Source organism: Gossypium arboreum, chromosome 1 (assembly GCF_025698485.1).
Source record: "Gossypium arboreum isolate Shixiya-1 chromosome 1, ASM2569848v2, whole genome shotgun sequence".
NCBI classification, from domain to species: Eukaryota; Viridiplantae; Streptophyta; class Magnoliopsida; order Malvales; family Malvaceae; genus Gossypium; species Gossypium arboreum.
This window is the reverse complement of record NC_069070.1, coordinates 75,083,524-75,103,269: the sequence shown is the minus strand read 5'-3', so window position 1 is coordinate 75,103,269 and position 19,746 is coordinate 75,083,524. Positions and strand designations below refer to the sequence as shown.

General features: G+C 32.2%; 1 long non-coding RNA gene across 3 annotated transcripts; it reads left to right on the top strand.

Annotated features, from left to right (window-relative positions):
• The first annotated feature begins 811 nt into the window (after positions 1-811).
• LOC108480255 (uncharacterized) lies at positions 812-7,038 on the top strand. Of its 3 annotated transcripts, none has more exons than XR_008283412.1 (2): positions 812-1,102; positions 5,992-7,038. It is a non-coding gene; the product is annotated as an uncharacterized LOC108480255 (long non-coding RNA). The 3 variants fall into 3 exon arrangements; XR_008283411.1 differs by having other exon boundaries at positions 812-1,203; XR_001870585.2 differs by having other exon boundaries at positions 812-1,203; positions 5,979-7,038.
• Positions 7,039-19,746: the final 12,708 nt, after the last annotated feature.

Genomic DNA, 19,746 nt, shown 5'->3' with positions numbered 1-19,746 from the left:
TTAAAAGTTAACAACCAAACACTATATTATATAATATATATTATTTATTTATGTTAATTGGTTAATTCGGTTAACTATCCGGTTTCAAACTGAGTTACCTGATAATCAAAATTTCAAAAAATTATTAACCAACCTCCAATCGAACTAACCACCAACCGATTAACTGAATTAGATCGGTTCGTTCGATTAATTCAATTTTAATTGGATTGTGAACACCCCTAAATTTATCATGGTTTGAATATTAATATTAATATATTATAATTTAAATAATATTAATATTAGTTTTTTTCAAATTATTTATTTTATATATATTGTTAATTTAATTTATTTTAATGTTAAAATTTTAATATTCATTTTTTGTAATTTTATATTTATCTTTACTATACTTTAATCAATGAATGTAATTAACACTCACTATGTTTAAAAATTATAATTTAATTTGATAAATGATATTTGTATGTGTTTTCTTTTAATTATATTTTAAGCATAACAATTCAATATTCATTAATTTTAATATTATAACCTTTAATTTTAATTCAATTAAGTAAAACTTAAAATAAAAAGATAAATAAATTAAAATCAACTTTATTTTCATATAAAACAAATTCTAAAGAAAATTTTTAACTAAAAGGCATGGAGTAACTTTAAAAAAGGGAGGAGTAAAAGAATAATTTACCCAAAATATAGATAAGTGCTTCAAATAAAAAGTGTCATTGCTCAATAAACTGCAATGTCAACATCACTTTTGTAACCTCATATTACTAATGTGGGGTATGAAATCAATCATAAAATAATAAACAAAAAAACTGAAAAGAAGACACGAATAAATTTCAAGCAAAGTTAGGCAACCATTGTGCTTCCAATTTTGCTCATTCTTGGTTGTGGTATGGGAATATAGCCTATTCGGTATTGTATGATAACTTATGTCATGTTTGGTTGGGGGTGTAGGAATAAGTTACAGCCCAAACCGGTGGACCCACTACTAAACCCATGTTTGATTTATTGTAAAAGTTTATTACATCTGCTTTGAAAGCAGGTTTATTCCATGAAAATGCTGAATCCCTAAGCCCTTCACTCACAACTGAATAACGATTCAACACAGGTGAGACTTTCCCTTCTTCTTTTTTCCATTTCCAATTTACCCCTCATCTTTCTGAAACCATTCTCCCTACTCCCTTATTTGCAACTGAAAGCTAAACCAAGGTTTGTAACTCTCTTTTGCTCTCATACTGCTTTAATGTTTATTAAAATTATGACTGATTTTTTTTCCCTTCTAGTTTTTGTAACTCTCTTTCACTGATTTTTTTTCCATGTTTTCTTCAAGTTTTTTTTCCTTCAAAATTGATTTTGAGTGGTTATTTTCATTCTTTACCATGTTTTAGTTTGGTTGCTTTACTTTGATGGTTTTGTATTATTGGATTAAATTTTATGAATTTCTATATTTTAATTAGCTTAAAGTTCCGATTAGAGTTTTATTTCTTGTCTATATTAGAAAATTCAAAACTTTCTGTGACTGCAACTTTCTCTGTTTATTGGTCTGCAACTTTCTGTATTTTTATTCTTGATTTTTATATGTTCTTGGTCTATTGATCTGCAACAAAAGGCGAAATTGGTCTACAGCAATGAGGTTAATTTAGTGACTGCTTTTTGTTTAGTTGTAGTTTAAGTATATTTTAAGTTTTATTTGTAATTTCCATTTCATTTTTTCATTCCCCACAATTGTTTGACAGTCTCCTTTTTTGCACGTTTTTGTTTGCTTTAACATTAAGCACTTGTTTTTTTATCACAAAAACCCATCCTCTATAAGTATTACATCCAATTGCTTCTTTAATGCTTTTGGGAAGCTCAAAACTCTACTTTTAGACCTAATAATCATAGTGACCAAAACGTGAGCATACTCCCACTATACTCTATGAACAATTGTAAATATTGCTTGGCTAGGTTTTTGAGGTAAGCTATTTTGAAGGTAAGCTATTTTCAAATAAAATTAGGAGATGCAAGAATAGGATTGAACATAAAGGAGAAAATTACGCCGTCACATACCTCTCCTATAAATTACACAATTGTATATTTGTTGTCAATTCCAGATGTTCCTTCAAAAACCTAGCCAAGGTGACATATAGTTAGAGCTATGAAGGATAAAAGAATCTGCTATTAGTGAAGTTGCAGCACCAGACATTATTCATTTTAGCCTGATATAAAGGTGCATATAATAGGAAATCATAGTTACAAAGGAAAGGTAGAGAATTTTAAACAGAAAATACCTGAACAATAGCTTTTTCTCCATCAACTTCAAGGACTTGACCAAGTCTGATTGTCCCATCCCCTAAACGAATATTAACAATTTCTTGATATTTGGGTCCCTAGAAAAAGCATGAAACCTCAAACAATTTTGGAAGTGAGAGGGGAAGGGGTGTTCTACGCTATTAAAGCAATCCCTAACAAACATTGCCTCTTATTCTGACCTACATTTTAATTTACTGTAAGGAAATCACAACACACCACAATTGTTTTAACTCAATACTCTCCATTAATGTCATTCACCTTCTGTTGCTCTACTGTCTCCTTTATATATACATTCACATTTTTCCTACACACAACTCCTTGTTTTTCTTTTTCTTTTTCTCAAGGAAGGAGGAGGTAACGAAAACTCTATACTATACATTTGTTTTTTTTTTTTTTTTTGAGAAAACTCTATACTATACTTAATACTAGTAAATTCATTTATATATACAGCAACAACAAGAGGCTTTATATAAATTTATAACTGTTAAATTAATGGCACCAGCCCATCTCTTCGGCTCTTAATTTTCTATCAATTGGAATGACTAATTTCACATTTTTTTTATTTAAATTAATATGTTTAAAGGATAATTATCTAAATTTCTCTAAACTTTTGAAAAAGGTAATTACAATTAAAGAAAATTTTAGATTTAATTCATCAAAATTTAATTATTTTATGAACAATTCTATGATTTTGATTGCTTGATATTTAATTGCTTTGTTTGTACTTTTAAATTTCTTTTAGCATATTTACTGCAAAAGCAGGGGAAAAAAATCTTGATGTATTGATTTATGTGAAATATGGTTAGTGAAAAGAAATGTGATTCTTTAATTTTCACAAACATGTTTGGCCTTTTTTTCTTCTGTTGTTTTCTAGGTAGTTTCTTGGCAATGGTAGCCATTGATTTAGCAGTAGACTTAAAGATTTGGTCTTTGCTGAGTCTTTTTCTGTGCGTGGGTGGTTTAGATTCAACATGACTGATATTTAGACTACTTATAACATATTTCCTTCACTGCAATTTTTAATAATTGAATTATTTTTTTTCGAGATTTACGGTTTTCTATCTCAACAATGCTATCTTTAAAGTTTGAATATAAGTTTCTCCTTAGAAGTATAATGCAGATTACAATTCTACTCAACTCTTATTAGTAAATTCAATTCAATCCCTTTTTTTTTTTTTTTAGAAAATTCGATCCCCTTTTTGGTCCTTATTTGTGCCACTTATGTCATATTTCTAGCTTTGTATATTTTACAAGTTGAGACATAACTGTCAATTTCATTATTTAAATTTTGTTCTATTATTTAAAATTTATTTTATTCTATATTCTATATTTTTATTTTTATTTTGATGTATATAAATACTTTTATTTTAAAAATATTATTTCTATAATACCTATAATTGATTAGCATATTTCCTAAATAATACATACTCACACATTCTTCATGATTTTTTTATTTATTTTGGATATACATATATCACAGCAATTAGACAACAATGAATACCATAAAATAGCATACAATTATACCATGATGAACATAAAATCTAGGGTTAATTCACGCATATCATATTAATTTTAAATATTAATATATTTGATAATTTATATCATATTTACACAATTTAACAAAAAAAATACATCTATTCATGGATTTCCAACTATATAATAGAAACTATCTCAAAAAAAATAAAAAAATATATCTATTCATGGATTGCCAACTCTATAATAGAGACTTCATTGAGTAATTGGTGTAGAACCAGTAGAGTAATCATGGTTCAAATGGGCATTGTTGAGTCTTTTAATTTAGTTATTAAAAACTACACTGAAGGAAATATGTTATAACTAGTTCAAATATCAATCAAGTTGAATCTAGCAATACTTCTTAGGAAATATGTAGTTGTAGTTGTCCATGGCTTCGGACTATTGCTAGGCTAATGATTATGGTGCTTTTTATTAGTATTTATAATGCATAATATAATACATTAAAATAACAAATTAGTTATTCTTTTTAGCTTTACGTTGTGTGCTTTGAAGATATATGCATCACATTCTGTTTTGAGATTAATTTATAATGTTATTTGAAGATATCTAAACACTTTAACATCTTGCAGTAATGGCTCATTTGCCTTTAATAGTATAAAGTGAGAGGCGAAAAAGAATTGGTCTTGCATTAACAGTATGGTTGCAAATGTGTGCAGTTGTAGGTTGGTTCTTAGTTACATTGGGTGTCGTCTCTAGCCTATATACTTATAGACCAATGATTAGATCATATATTTTAGATTTTTATGCACAATGAGATTATGTAAAAAGACTTGTGCATGCCAGTAATGAAACTTGTATTGAACAAGTTAGGATGAAACTTTAGGAGGATTGCAGTTGTCAAAGAGCTTGTTGATGAGCAAGTAGTAATGTTTTTACATATCATTTCTCATCACCTTAAAAAATGAGTTATCAAACATCACTTTAATAGGTTCGGGGAAGCCGTTAGTAGATCATTTCAAAATGTTTTAAATGTTGTCATACGCTTACTAGATGTGTTATTTAAAAAGGAAGAGCCAATTACAGCTAATTCTACAAACCCAAGGTGGAAATGGTTCAAAGTATTGGAGTGAATTTCATATATAGCTCGTACATAACTCAATTGATTTAGATTTAAATATAGTATCTTAACTCAATATTTTATACATGTGATGTAAAATTGCTTAGGTGCTTTAGATGGAACCCATATCAAGATTAAGGTTCCAAAAGTTGATAAATCTAGATTTTGAACGTGAAAAAGTGACATAGCAACAAATATGTTAGGTATTTGTACACCTAATATGCATTTTATTTATGTTCTTTTTGGTTGGGAAGGTTTTATTGCTAATGGACTATTCTTTAAGATGCCATTAGTAGGAGACATGGACTAAAAGTTCTTCATGATAAGGTGTAGAATTTAAGGAATTTGAATTAATTTTTAAAATCATACTTTTTTGGGAAAGTTAACCATGATAAATAGTTTTTTTTTTCATTTTTATAGGTTGTTATTAACTAGTTGATGATGGTTACACAAACTATGAGGGATTTCTTGTGCCTTTTAGAGGACAAAGATACCATTTGAATGAGTGGCGTCAGGGTTACCAGCTAAGTACTCCAGAAGAATTTTTCAATATGAAACATGCTTCAATGCGCAATGTTATTGAAAGATACTTTAGGTTATTAAACCTTAAATAGAGAATACTTAGGAGTCCATCATTTTATCCTGTGACAGTGCATAATAAAATCATTATTGCATATTGTTTGCTCCATAACTTTATTTGAACCTATATGAGTCTTGATCCTATTGAAGCGGAGTTGGGGGAAGGATTAAGTAATAATGTGATAGATGACGATGAACCGAATATCATAAATATTTATCCATCGGATACATGGCTATCGGAGGATGGAACTAGCCAATCAAATGTTTTGAGTGGCAAGAATCTAAAAATTAGTTAGGTTTATTAAAACATAGTAGATGATTAATTTGATAAAGTTATTTCATTTATCTATTTTATGAAGCTTTGGTGTTGTTTAAATTTTCTTTAAGTAATTGTACTAAACTTGTTGAATTACAACATTAATTTATTTCTTTTGATTTGTCATGTGTTATAAGTTTATAAAATGTCAACGTTCTGATTCATAATATTGAACTTAATTCTAATTTGTGTTTTTTTTTTAAGATAATTATGTTAGGTTTTTCACAATCAAGTGTTTCTTCCCAAAATTCTCGAGGAACCAAAAGGAAATGGTTTCTAGAAGAAGATGTTGCATTGGTTGCCTATATGGTTGACTTGTACAATGCTGGAACTTATAACGAGATACGGGATTTAAGGCCGATTATTTAAATGAGCTAGAAAAAATGTTAGAAAATTTTTTACCTCATGCTATATTGAAGGCCAAACCTAATCTTGAATAGATGATTAGGTCATTGAAAAGGGATTAGACAACTCTTTACGACATGCTTAGTGGAAAAGAAAATAGCAGCTTTGGTTGGGACGAGCATAGGCAGATGGTTGTTGCTGAAGATGCTGTGTGGAATTCGTATATAAGTGTAAGAATTATTTTCTATTTTTTATTATATTGTTTTGACCAAACTTATTTCTAATGTGAATTCTTTTTTTTTATAGTCATAAAGTAGTCGGTCAATTCAGACATTATAGTTTCTCTTATTATGATCAACTTACTTCTATATATGCAAAAGATTGAGCCATTGGAAAAGATGCTCAAACAGTTGCAGATATTATTGAAGAAATAGATGCTGAGGGTGTAGCTACTGCAAATAATCTTGATGAAGGAAACAATTACCAGGGATGCGAAGATGATGTTTCCTTGGATGATATAGATGTCTCAGCTACACAACCGCAACCGTCAAAGCCAAACCAAGATAGTTCCACATCTTCAAAGAAGAAAAAAAAAAAGATTTATGATGGAAGTGAACAAATTTCGACTTCAATTACTGGTGCTGCTATATTTTTGGTGAAAAACATATGAACAATTGGCCTTGAAATTAAGTAGGAGCATTGCCTCTGAGAAAGTGATTTAAGAAAGTGTTCAAAAATTATATTCAGTCTTATGTGAAGTAGAAGGAATAATTGAGGATAAGGGCTATCGTGCGTTGAGCAAAATCTCAAACCATCCAACGCAAATGCTAATTTTTTTCAGTTTACTTTCTTCTGTGCAATTGGAATTGGTGAAAAGATTTCTTATTGATCATTAAAAATTATGGTTGTGTTGGTAATATTTTGATAACTTTTGTATATGTAATATTTGGATGGTAAGATGTCATTAGTAGAATGCTATAAACTATTATAACTTTTGATATTGTAAAATTTAACATATAAATGATGGCGAGATAAGTTAATAATATCATGTAACTTTTGTTAATGTATAAACATTATGTTTGGATGTAAAATATAATTTTCAAGCTATTTATTACTTTTAATCTTTTGCTTTTGAGTTTAGAAGATAATTAAAATATTTGTTTTGCTAATCATATTTTAACACATAAAATATGTATTACAAAGTTAAAAATAATAATGTAGGTTATATATTATTTTTCTAATTTTATATATTATATTTTTATTAATTCATATTTTAATAATAATTATATTAAAAATATTATTAAATTATATATTATTTTATTAAATTATATTTAATAATAATTATGTGAAAATATGATTAAATTATTTATTTTATTTTTATTAAATTATATTTAATAATAATCTTATTAAAATTTAACAATAATATTCATCATCTACCTAAAAAATTATGATAAGGATATTTTGATCATTTAAACATTTTTCCTTATGCTATTACAACATTTATCCCATCCAACCAAACATAAGAATACTATTACAGCTCTATTCTATTCCATTCAACCAAACAATTGAATTACTGATGACAACTCTATTCTATTCCCCCAACTAAACATGGCATTAGTGTTGGACTTGGCTTAGATTAAATAGTAATAACTCGTGTTTCCAATGCAAGATCCTCTATTGAGTGCTACTTTGTAATACCTATGAAAAGCTTGTTCAATATTATTTCAACTTTAGAGAATCTCATTCCCTTCTAAATCTCAATGAGAAAAATTGTTAAATTGTTGGAGATAAACCTGGTTAAGTAATGAACGAGTAAAATAACAAAGAAATTGAAAAGATCGAACATAAATATTTTACGTGGAAAACCCCTCCAAACAGGATAAAAAAAATCACGGGCAAAAATAAATTTACTATAATGGAAAAAACAAATGGTACAAAAGATAGAGATGAAATGAAACCCTAAAACCCAAAATAAGAACCCCTAAAACCTAAACACAAAATTCCTTGAAAGCTTGTAAAAGCTAATACTAAATGTGTAATATGAGTTTTATTTTTCTAGAGTGGAAAAGGGTCTATTTATAGGCTAAATTTATAGGTAAAATAATATTAAATTAATGTACACTAATCAGAGTTCGAATGGGACAAATAATCAGAATTTGAATGGAAGAAGAAAATCAAGAAAATTGCAGAACACATTGCCTTGTCGTGACGTGGATGCTACCTCATTGGGACGTCCTTCATCACGTCGACGGGAAGCCAACTCTATTTTGGCTAAAAATACGAGGCATACTCTACAAATCTCCACATTGACTTGTATTTTCATAACGACTTCTTTTTCAAAACCCGCCACAGGCCTATCTCGAACTATACAAGATATTAACTAAGTCGAAGTTGTGCTTGCTTGAAGCTGGAAGACTTTTAGTCTTCGACTTGTGCACTGCCAAATCAAAATTGACTCGATCTTATTTCCACAAACGTAGTGCCCTATTTTTTTAAAACTTGCACCCAAAAGAGAACCTCTCTTATACGAAATGGTCATACCTTTTTCCCTTCTATGAACAAGTTGTATTTGTTTCAAATGAATTGACTTCAAATCCTTAATAGACTAGGGAATACCTGTTTCACCGGTCACCATTGATCCTTCCAGAACATAAAGACTACCAATCTTTTTACCTTTCATCAAAATGAAAGTGCTATGGGATGCCTTCATGTCGCTTAACTCGATGTTAATTCTACAACCTTTTGAGTCCAAATTTCCCAATGAGATGAGATTTCTCTTTAAATCAAGTACATAACTTACATCTAAAAGTGTATTGATTTTCCTTTGTGCATCCTGATCTGAGCAGTACCAATATCAATTACCTTACTAGGTGAACCATTCCCCATACACACAACTCCACCTTCAACTGAACTGTATGTGAAGAACCATTCCCTGTTAGGACACATGTGGAAAAAACACCTCGAATCTAGGACCCATTCAGACTTAAGCTTAGAGCTTTCGCTTGTTGACACCAACAAGAAATCATTGCTCTTGTTATCGGTGAAATTAGCACCAGCTAAATCTTCCTCATTACTCTCATCAACCTTTTTATTTCACAGTTCGTAACAATATGCCTTGATGTGACCTAACCTTTTACAATAACGACATCTCTTGTCTCGCTTCCTTGATGCTACCAAAACTGAGACTTATCTATCTGACTTGCTATTCAAACCAAACTCATTATCAAGTTTGTCTTTACTCAACAGATGTTCATTCACTTCCTCGAATGAGAGTTTATCTTTACCTCAAATCAGGGTCTCCTTAAAAGACTTGTTTGAAGGGGGTAAAGAGCACAATAATAGCATAGTCTAATCTTTATTGTCAACCTGAACCTCAACATTTTTTAAATTATCCAAAAGAATAATAAATAGGCTGATGTGACCTCTAAGGTGCTCACTTTCGTCTATGTAGAACGTGTATAGACGTTGTTTCAACACCAATCAGTTAGCCAGAGACTTTTTTGAGTAGAGGGTTTTTAACCTTTTCCATATGTGAATGTCGTTTTCTCCATCAAAACCTTCTAATGTCGTTTTCTCCATCAAAACCTTCTATAACACATTATTTGTTAGACATAATTGAATTGTGGATAGAACTTTTTTTATCTAACCTATCCCATTTTAATTGATCCGTGTTTGAAGACTTTTTCCTTGTTAGAACCTACTCAAGATAGCTCTAAATTAGAATTGTCGTCATTTGAACTTGCCCCAGATTGAAACTTGTGATGCATCTAATTTACCAATATCAAATCTTATTACTGCCATCTTTGAAAGAGTTGATTGCGGAAATCGACCAAGCTTTAATACTAGTTTGTTAGGGATAAACCTGATTAAGCAATGATTAAGTAAAATAACAAAGAAATTGAAAAGATCAAACATAAATATTTTAAGTGGAAAGCCCCCCGTAAAGAGGATAAAAAACCATGGGCAAAGATAAATTTACTATAACAACAAAAATAAATAGTACAAAAAGATGGAGATAGAACAAAACCCTAAAACTCGAAATAAAAATTCTCAAAACTTAAACACAAAATTCCCTGAAAGCTTATAAAAGCTAATATCTAATGTGTAATATAGGTTTTGTTTTTCTAGAGTTAAAAATGGCTTATTTATAGGCTAAATTTGTATGTTAAATAATATTAAAGTAACCTACAATAATTAGAGTTCAACTGGAACAAATAATCAGATTTTGGCTAAAAGAATAAAACCGAGAATATTGTATAACACGTTGTCTCGTAGTGGCGTGGGTACTGCTTCATCGCGACACCCTTCATCGTGTCATCAAGAAGAGATGTCTCTTCTCATTAGGACGTCAGTGGTCGCGTCGTTGGGATGACGCCTCTTCTTTGCCAGGACGTCAACTCTGTTTCGGCCAAAAATGTTAGGCATACTCCACATAAACCCATAAAAACATTACTTTTTAATTTATGTTTGTAGTTTCCTTTATATGGTATGTAATAGAGAAATTATTTAAATAATTATTTATTCAACAAATACTTTTAAAAATTACAAAAAATCAACTATTACCCTAAATCAACATAACATAATGTTTGCAAACTAAATTTAATTATACGAAAATTGGTATTTTAAAAATTATATTTAATATTAAGTAATATGTGGAAGAATGCCTCTATTCGGCCCAAACAGTAGGTCTTGTTCCAACGAGAAACAAAGTCTCGTCCCGACGATGCGACTCTCTTAACGTCCAAATGAGCAGAGAAGCAGCGCAGCGATGACCAGTCCAAGTTTTTGGTTTTTCTAATCCTTGTTAAACTCTATTTCAGCTTCCCATTTAAACTCTGATTAATTTTGAAGTATTCTAGTCATAATATACTTTGAATTTTAGGCTATAAATAGGCCACAATTATTCTAGGTTAATGACATAACTGAATATTGAGATTAAGAGAATTCTATTCTTTGTTTTAAAGGGTCTATTCTTCTGGGTTTGAGTTTTCCTTTAATTCTCTCCATCTCTTGTACTCATTATTTATTATAGTGGAATCTTCTTTTGCCCGTGGTTTTTTTTCCTAATTGAGGGGCTTTTCCACGTTAAAATTTGCGTGTTGATCTTTTTTATTCTTATTTTCTTCATTTTGTTCGTTGCTTAATCAAGTTTATCCTCTAGAAACTGGTATCAAAGCTAGTTTGATTTTCACAATCAACTCATTCAAAGATGGTAGTGTCAAGGTTTGATATTGAAAAGTTCGAAGGAATTGCAAATTTTGGTTTGTGGCAAGTTTGGATGACGATAATATTAGTTCAAAACGGTCTGAAAAAAGTTGTTATAAGGAAGAAGCCCACAGATATGGATCAGTCAGAATGGGAAGAGCTCGATTAAAAGGCTCTATGCGCTATTCAATTATTCCTCACGAATAATGTGTTACAAGAGGTTTTGGTTGAGAAAAAAATGTTTATGTTATGGGGAACCTAGAAGCCTTATATATGACGAAATCTCTGACCAACTTATTAATATTAAAACAATGTCTCTGCACATTTAGAATGGCCAAAGGTGAGTTTATTAAAACTCATATTAGTTAGTTTGTTACCCTTCTTAATGACTTAAAGAATCTCGAAGCAGAGATTAGTAATGAAGATCAAGTTGTGTTATTGTTATGCTTTTTGCCTTCTTCTTATAAAACTTTCAAGGAAACTCTAATTTTTGGGAGAGGTCATCTCTCATTCGAGGGCGTGAAGGGAAATTTATTGAGCAATGATAAACTTTACAATGAGTTAGGCCCAAACAAAAAGTTAGACAGACAAGCCTCAATTCTAGTTGTAAGAGGCATACAACAATCTAGAAATACAAATCACAAAAGGTCCAAAGCGAGATCCAAATTCAAAAACTATGATAAGTTCTATGGCTATTGAAAATAGAAAGGCCACATTAAGGCAAAATGTTAGAAACTCCAAAATAAAATCAAAAGGTATGCCGAAAGCGACGAGAGAGATAAATAGAAAGCTGATATGGCTGATGCTAGTGTAGGTGAAGATAGAGGTGATGATTTCTTAATGGTGTCAACGAGTGAAAGCTCTCTTCTTACTTCCAAATGGATCCTAGATTTAGGGTACTCTTATCACATATGTCCTAATAGGAGCTGGTTCTTCACGGTTAGTTCTGTTGAATGTGGAGTTGTGCTAATGAGGAATAATTCTCTGTATAAAATAACTGGGGTAAGAACCATAGTTATTCTAGGTTAATGACATAACAAAAAATTGAAATTTAAAGAATTTTGTTCTTTATTTTGAAGGGTTTATTCTTATGGGTTTTGAGTTTTCTTTTAATTCTCTCCATCTCTTGTTCTCATTATTTATTATTGTGGAATCTCCTTTTGCCCGTGGTTTTTTATTCTCAATTGAGGAGTTTTTTCACGTTAAAATTTGCATGTTTATTTTGAGTATGATCCTACTAATTTGGGTTATTTTATGATATTTTATCTTTTAGGGCTAAATTGGAGGAAAAAGGAAATTTAAAGGCAAAAAGTACGAATTTGAAGATATAATGGGCCAACATGCGAAGAAAGAGAGAAGTGGTTCCAAAAATGCAAACATGGAAGACTCAGGGACTAAAATGCAAAAGAAAAGATTTTATAGCACAAGACTCTATTTTAATTTTAATTATATTAGGATAATTATTAAGGATTTTCATTTAGATTTAATTTTAGGATTTATTTTCATTTATCTTTAACTATTTTTATTTGTATTTATCATTTAGTATTTAATTAGGAATAAGTTTTCTAGTATTATAAATAGGGGATGGAGTGGCACATATTGTGGATCTCTTTTTTTCTGTAATCACTCTCTCTCCCAAAAACTCTGTCTTTTGTTCTCGACATCTTTTCTTTAATAAAAATCCCATATCTATTTTATTTATTTCTTTATCAAAAATCATGAGCCACTAAACCAATCTAGCCGAAGGTTGTCAAAATTCCCCAAAAAAGTTCATGAGGTTTAGAATTCGCGCTTAGCCTTCTCAACAGGGTATTCATCGCTTCTTTGCATTACGGGGCTGACACTTCCATACATGTTCCTTAATAGGTGATCTTTTCAACTTGTGCAAGGAACAGCCACTTTGTACGTTTTGGGAAGGTTACACAATCAGTTCGTTGGCTTTCTGCGTCGGAGGTTGGTGAATCCAAGAGACAAAACGGTGTGGTATTCGTCGCTTGGAAGTGGTGATCTAGCAGAAGATAGTCCCACAAAAGCGATTATTGGCTAGAGTCAGGTTCCGCCAAATCTTAAGTCTACATCTTTGGAGTTGGTAGTTGTTGGCGTCCTCTTCCACTATAACTGGCTTATCATGCTCGAGAAGGGTTACCTAAAAGCCAAAGATTGAACCCAAGGCGGAATGAGGCAACCGGAGGCTGGAATCTAGCCACATAAGAAACTTTCCCTTTTCCCAAATCTATTTATTTTTTATATTCCTCATTTTAATTTCTGCAATTTATTTAATTTCGCAATTTCAATTCACTTTAAATTCTGTTTTTATTTTTCCATATTCTTAATTCTATTTTTTATTTCTCAGGAATGTAGGTTTTCTTGGCCAAGAAATTGTCCAGGATTTCAAGAAACGAGCATTCGTACAATCCGGTCCCTGAGGATTCGACCCTACTTCCCTTTTACTTTTATTTTTGCTATTTTATAGGGAGTAGGATATTTTTGGTGCTCTCAATGACGCATCAAATTTTGGCGTCGTTGCAGAAGACCAGTAACGTACTAATCTTGTTTTTTGTTTCTTATGACCAGATCTGGTCCAAGAATTCTTGCATTTGATTCGGAGATTGAAAAGACTGCAAGAGCTAATCGTAAGGAAACAAAGCTAAAGAAAAAGCAGTCAGCGGTGGTTGGGACTCAAAGTAATCCACTGCTAGAAATCAGAATCGACGACGAAGCAGAGTCTAGGGTTAATGAAAACCTTACTCAAACTTTGAAGGCAAAAAAGTAGAAGTCGATTTCTTAGAAGAAGTGCTTAACGCTAGGGTTAACGAAAACCCTAATTTAGCACATCAACATATGGCTCAAATAATTCGACAATTGGCCAAAGATCTGACAGAACAACCGCCACTATGCATCGCGTATCCTACTATGGATACTGATTTTAAATTAAAGTTAGGCTTGATCTAGCTACTGCCAACTTTTCGGGGGTTGCAAAACGAAAATCCCCACAAGCATTTGAAAGAATTCATATGGTTTGCCTTAGTATGAAACCTCAGGGGGTAACTGAGGATCAAATTAAATTTCGTACATTCCCTTTTTTCTTAGCAGATTCTGTTAGGGAATGGTTATTTTATTTACCTCATGAATCTGTAACGACTTAGGCTGATCTGTCTTGTTTGTTTCTCGATAGGTTTTTTCCAGCGTCACGTGCAGCCGAGTTAAGAAGAGAAATTGTGGGAATAAGGTAAAATGATGCAGAGTTTTTGTATGACTATTGAGAGCGATTTTAAAAGTTGTGTGCAAATTGCCCACAACACGGTATAACGGAACAATCTCTTCTCCAATATTTTTATGAAGGCCTGAAACCCATGGAGATGAATATGGTAGACGCCGCTAGTGGAGGAGTGTTGGTTAACATGACTCCCCAACAAGCAAGAGACTTGATCTCCACGATAGCTGCAAATACTCAAAAATTTCGAGCCAATCTTGAGCCCTTTAGGAGGGTTCATCAACTAAGTAATTTAACTTTAGAAGATAAAGTTGATAGCCTTACTAATATTATGAGCTTTCTTGTTGCAGAAAAAGCCAAACCAACCTGAGTATGTGGAATATGTGCTACACCTGAACATACAACTGATGCATGTCCTAGTTTGTATGATGATACTATGGCTCATTTAGATGCTATGAGAAATTTTCCTAGGCCACCATAAAGACGATACGACCCTTACGCTAATACCTACAACCCAGGATGGAGGGACCACCCTAACTTGAGTTATGGGGCCAATCTACAAGATAACCAGCCATACCAAAATCGGGTTCCACAGCAGCCACAAGATTCAGGTAATTCTTTAGAAACTTTGGTCAAAAAATTAGTAGCTAATATGCTTTATTTTCAACAGAAAACCGAGGCATCTATAAGAGAATTTACCATATCAATTGAGAAATTATCGTCACAAACAGAACCTAATCCAAGACAACACGCACATGCAGCGACATTGCAAATTGGAAAGATACTGGAACCAATTCCTGATAGGAATCTTGGCCAAGAAAACGCCCAGGAAAATCCCGAAAATGACGTACAGGTCCAAGCGAAAACTCCATTTTTGAAAATCCAACCTCCATTTTCAGGACGGTTAAATTAGTGTCAAAAAGGTAAAGAAGACAAGGAGATCCTCGAAACATTTAGAAATGTCGAGATCAATTTACAGCTGTTGGATGCCATCAGACAAATTCCACAGTATGCCAAGTTCCTTAAAGAACTCTGCACCAATAAACGAAAATTAACAGGTAATGAAAGGGTAACTGTTGGTGAAAATGTAGCAACAGTATTATAGTGAAAAATGCCAGCGAAATGTAAAGATAGAGGTATATTTGCAATACCATGTAAGATAGGCCATTTGGGAATTAAGAAGGTTATGTGTGATTTAGGGGCCTCCATCAATGTCATGCCTTTTTCCGTTTATGAATCACTTAACGCGGGTTTTTTGACAAAGACAGGTGTTATCATTGAGTTGGCAGATAGGTCCATTGTGCATCCTGAAGGAGTCCTCGAAGACGTATTAGTCAAAGTCAATGGGCTTATCTTCTCTGCAGATTTCTATGCGATAAAAATAGAGAAGGATAACGCTCCTGGTTCTTCAGACATCTTGTTGGGGCGATTTTTCCTTAGTACTGCAAATACTAAGATTGACGTACGAAGTGGAACCCTCACGATGGAGTTTGACTGGGAGATCGTGAATTTTAACATTTATGGCACTATTAGTCACCCAAGTGAAGTCTTGGACAAAAACCATGTCGACATAATTAACTCATCAGTAGAATAAACTTTTGAGTCATCTTATGGAGATAAATCCAACATAATGTTTGATGATTTTTCTGTTAATAAATTATTGGCTCCTATGAATACTAAACTTCTACCTTATGTTGTGCAGGCACCAAATCTGGAATTAAAACCACTTTCTGAGCATCTCAAATGCACATTTCTGGAAAATGATGGGACCATACATTACTCAAAAGGGATTGACCCCTTGATGGGCACATATAAGAATTTCTTGGAGAAAAAAAAAATCAAAGAAAGAGGCGCAAGGATGATTGAACCTAAATATGGTGGATGTGGCAGGAAAGGAGAATTCCCAAGCTCATACAAATGAAAGAATTCAGTTGGAACAGCTCCAATACTAGTTGAGACGTCAAGTTAGTGATGTTAAACAAGCGCTTATTGGGAGGCAACCCAATTTTTATTTCTCTTTATTTTTTTATTTTTTATTTTTGCCTTTATTATTTTATTTTAATTATTTACTATTTTATCTTAATGATTTATTACTTAATTATTTATTTTATTTTGGATATTAATAAAAATTCTCTTCTTCTAATTAGGTAAACTGAAACGAAGATAGGAAGAAAAAATGAGAAAAGACAAAACTTACAACCTAGAATAGCACGTTCCTTCGATGACTGTTGAGCAACACTTAGAGCGCATCAAGGCTCGACTCTACACTTTTGGACAGCAACTAGCCGAACTCATTGCCATTATGCGCGAACAATAGTAACTACACGAGGAGTTCTTCTAAACTTTTCTTCTACCTATTTATTTATTTATTCCACATCGAGGACTATGTGTTTTAAGTGGGGGGAGGCATTCCTTATTATTTCTGTCGTTTTATATGCTATTTTTGTTACTGCTGCTGCTTTGGTCGTTGTCGCCCATATAATTTTTTTTAAGTATATTCTGCTTCTTTTCATGCCTAAGAATTTGACCACAACTTGCCCACAATTTGACCCAGATGCATGCTTCTTGTCTACTAATTTAGTTATGATTTTGCCTGTTTGATTTCATCTCTATTGTTTTATTTCTTTTAGGCTGAATAATTATAATCGATAAAGTCAACCCTATTTTACTTTTAGTAAAATTGATTAAGTCTAAATACAAAGAGGACACTTAATACAATTGCAAGCTTAAAATATGTTCATGACTATTAAGGTGGTTACTGAAACTTATTTTTGACACTTGATTATTTTTCCTAAATCTTCCAAAATTAAAATTTTGTTTAATAATAATAATGTTTCCGTGGTTATGCGTGTAGCTTAAGACGTGACTAGCTGAGTAACCGGGTAGAGTGCTTGGGTTGTCATCCTATTTCGTGTCGAAAGGTTGTGTGACGTGTTAGGTAAAACTCCGCTAGTCGAAATTAATTTCTAAGAATGTGTTGGGCTGAGTAACCAGGGTGAGGTGCTTGGCTGTCATCTCTCTTTGCGTCAACAGGTTCGATATGTTCTTAGGAATAATAAAATTAGGAATGTGCTGGGCTGAGTAACTGGGGTGGGGTGCTTGCGTTGTCATCTCTCTTCACGTCAAAAGGTTAAGTATATTCCTAAGTGAAAGTAAATAAATAACATTGAAATATTAATTAAAAAAAAGAGAGAAAGAAAAAGAAAGGAAAGATGCATTAAAAAAATTTGGAGACTAAAGGGAGAAATAAATAAAATGTTTTGATAGGTTTGGTAAGTTACCTAATTTTCATGAAATAATCCGAGTCGAACCTAATTTTTGTGTGAGTTAATTGGAACACTTTTTCAATTTTACTTAAATCAAACAAAGGGTTCTCTTTATTTTTCGTATGCATTTTTTCTAATTTTTATAAAACTTTGGAGTAGTATTTCTTTCATGACAGGATTTAATTTATACAATAGACGGGAACCATACTTGAGAGCAAGAATGGGATAAGTAGGGGGAATTTGATAATACTCTAGAACGACATATTTTATGTGCAAATTGCATGTTTATTTTGAGTATGATCCTACTAATTTTGTTTATTTTATGATAATTTATCTTTTAGGGACTAAATTGGAGGAAAAAGGAAATTTAAAGGCAAAAAGTGCTAATTTGAAGGTATAATGGGCCAACATACAAAGAAAGAGAGAAGTGGTGCCAAAAATGCAAACATGGAAGACTTAGGGACTAAAATGCAAAAGAAGAGATTTTATAGAACAAGACTCTATTTTAATTTCAATTATATTAGGATAATTATTAAGGATTTTTATTTAGATTTAATTTTAGGATTTATTTTCATTTATCTTTAATTATCTTTATTTGTATTTATCATTTAGTATTTGATTAAGAATAGGTTTTCTAGTACTATAAACAGGGAATGGAGTGGCACATATTGGAGACCTCTTTTTTTCTGTAATCACTCCCTCTCCTAAAAACTCTGTCTTTTGTTCTCTCTATCTTTTCTTCAATAAAAATCTCATATCTATTTTATTTATTTCTTTCCCAAAAATCATGAGCCACTAAATCAATCTAGCCGAAGGTTGTCAAAATTCCCCAAAAAGATTCATGAGGCTTAGAATCCGTGCTTAGCCTTCTCAACAGGGTATTCATCGCTTCTCCGCATTACGGGGCTGACGCTTCCATCCATGTCCTTTAATAGGTGATCTTTTCAACTTGTGCAAGGAACAGCCGCTTTGTACATTTTGGGAAGGTTACACAGTCGGTTCGTTGGCTTTCTGCATCAGAGGTTGGTGAATCTAAGAGACAAAACGGTATGGTATTCGCCGCTGGAAAGTGGTGATCTAGCAGAAGATAGTCCCACAAAAGCGATTATTAGCTAGAGTCAGGTTCTGCCAAATCTTAAGTCTAAATCTTTGGAGCTAGTGGTCGTAGGCATCCTCTTCCAGTATAACTGGCTTATCCTGCTCGAGAAGGGTTACTTAAAAGCCAAAGATTGAACCCAAGGCGGAACGAGACAACCGGAGGCTAGAATCTCGCCACATAAGAAACTTTCCCTTTTCCCAACTCTTTATTTTTTATATTCTTCATTTTAATTTTTGCAATTTATTTAATTTCACAATTTCAATTCACTTTAAATTCTGTTTTTATTTTTGCTGATTCTTAATTCTATTTTTTATTTTTCAGGAACGCAGGTTTTCTTGGCCAAGAAATTGTACAGGATTTCAAGAAACGAGCATTCGTACAATCCGATCCCTGAGGATTTGACCCTACTTCCCCTTTACTATTTTTTTTGCTATTTTACAGGGAATAGGATATTTTTGGTGTTATCAACGACGCCTCAAATTTTGACGCCGTTGTCGAGGACCGGTAACGTACTAATCTTGTTTTTTTATTTCTTATGACCAGATCTAGTCCAGGAATTCTTGCGTTTGATTCAGAGATTGAAAAGACTACAAGAGCTAATCGCAAGGAAACAAAGCTAAACAAAAAGCAGTCAGCGGTGGTTGGGACTCAAAGTAATCCACCGCCAGAAATCAGAATCGACGGTAAAGTAGAGTTTACGGTTAATGAAAACCCTACTCAAACTTTTGAAGGTGAAAAAGTAGAAGTCAATTCCCCAGAAGAAGTGCTTAACGCTAGGGTTAACGAAAACCCTAATTTAGCACCTCAACCTATGGTTCAAACAATTCGGCAACTGGCAGAAGC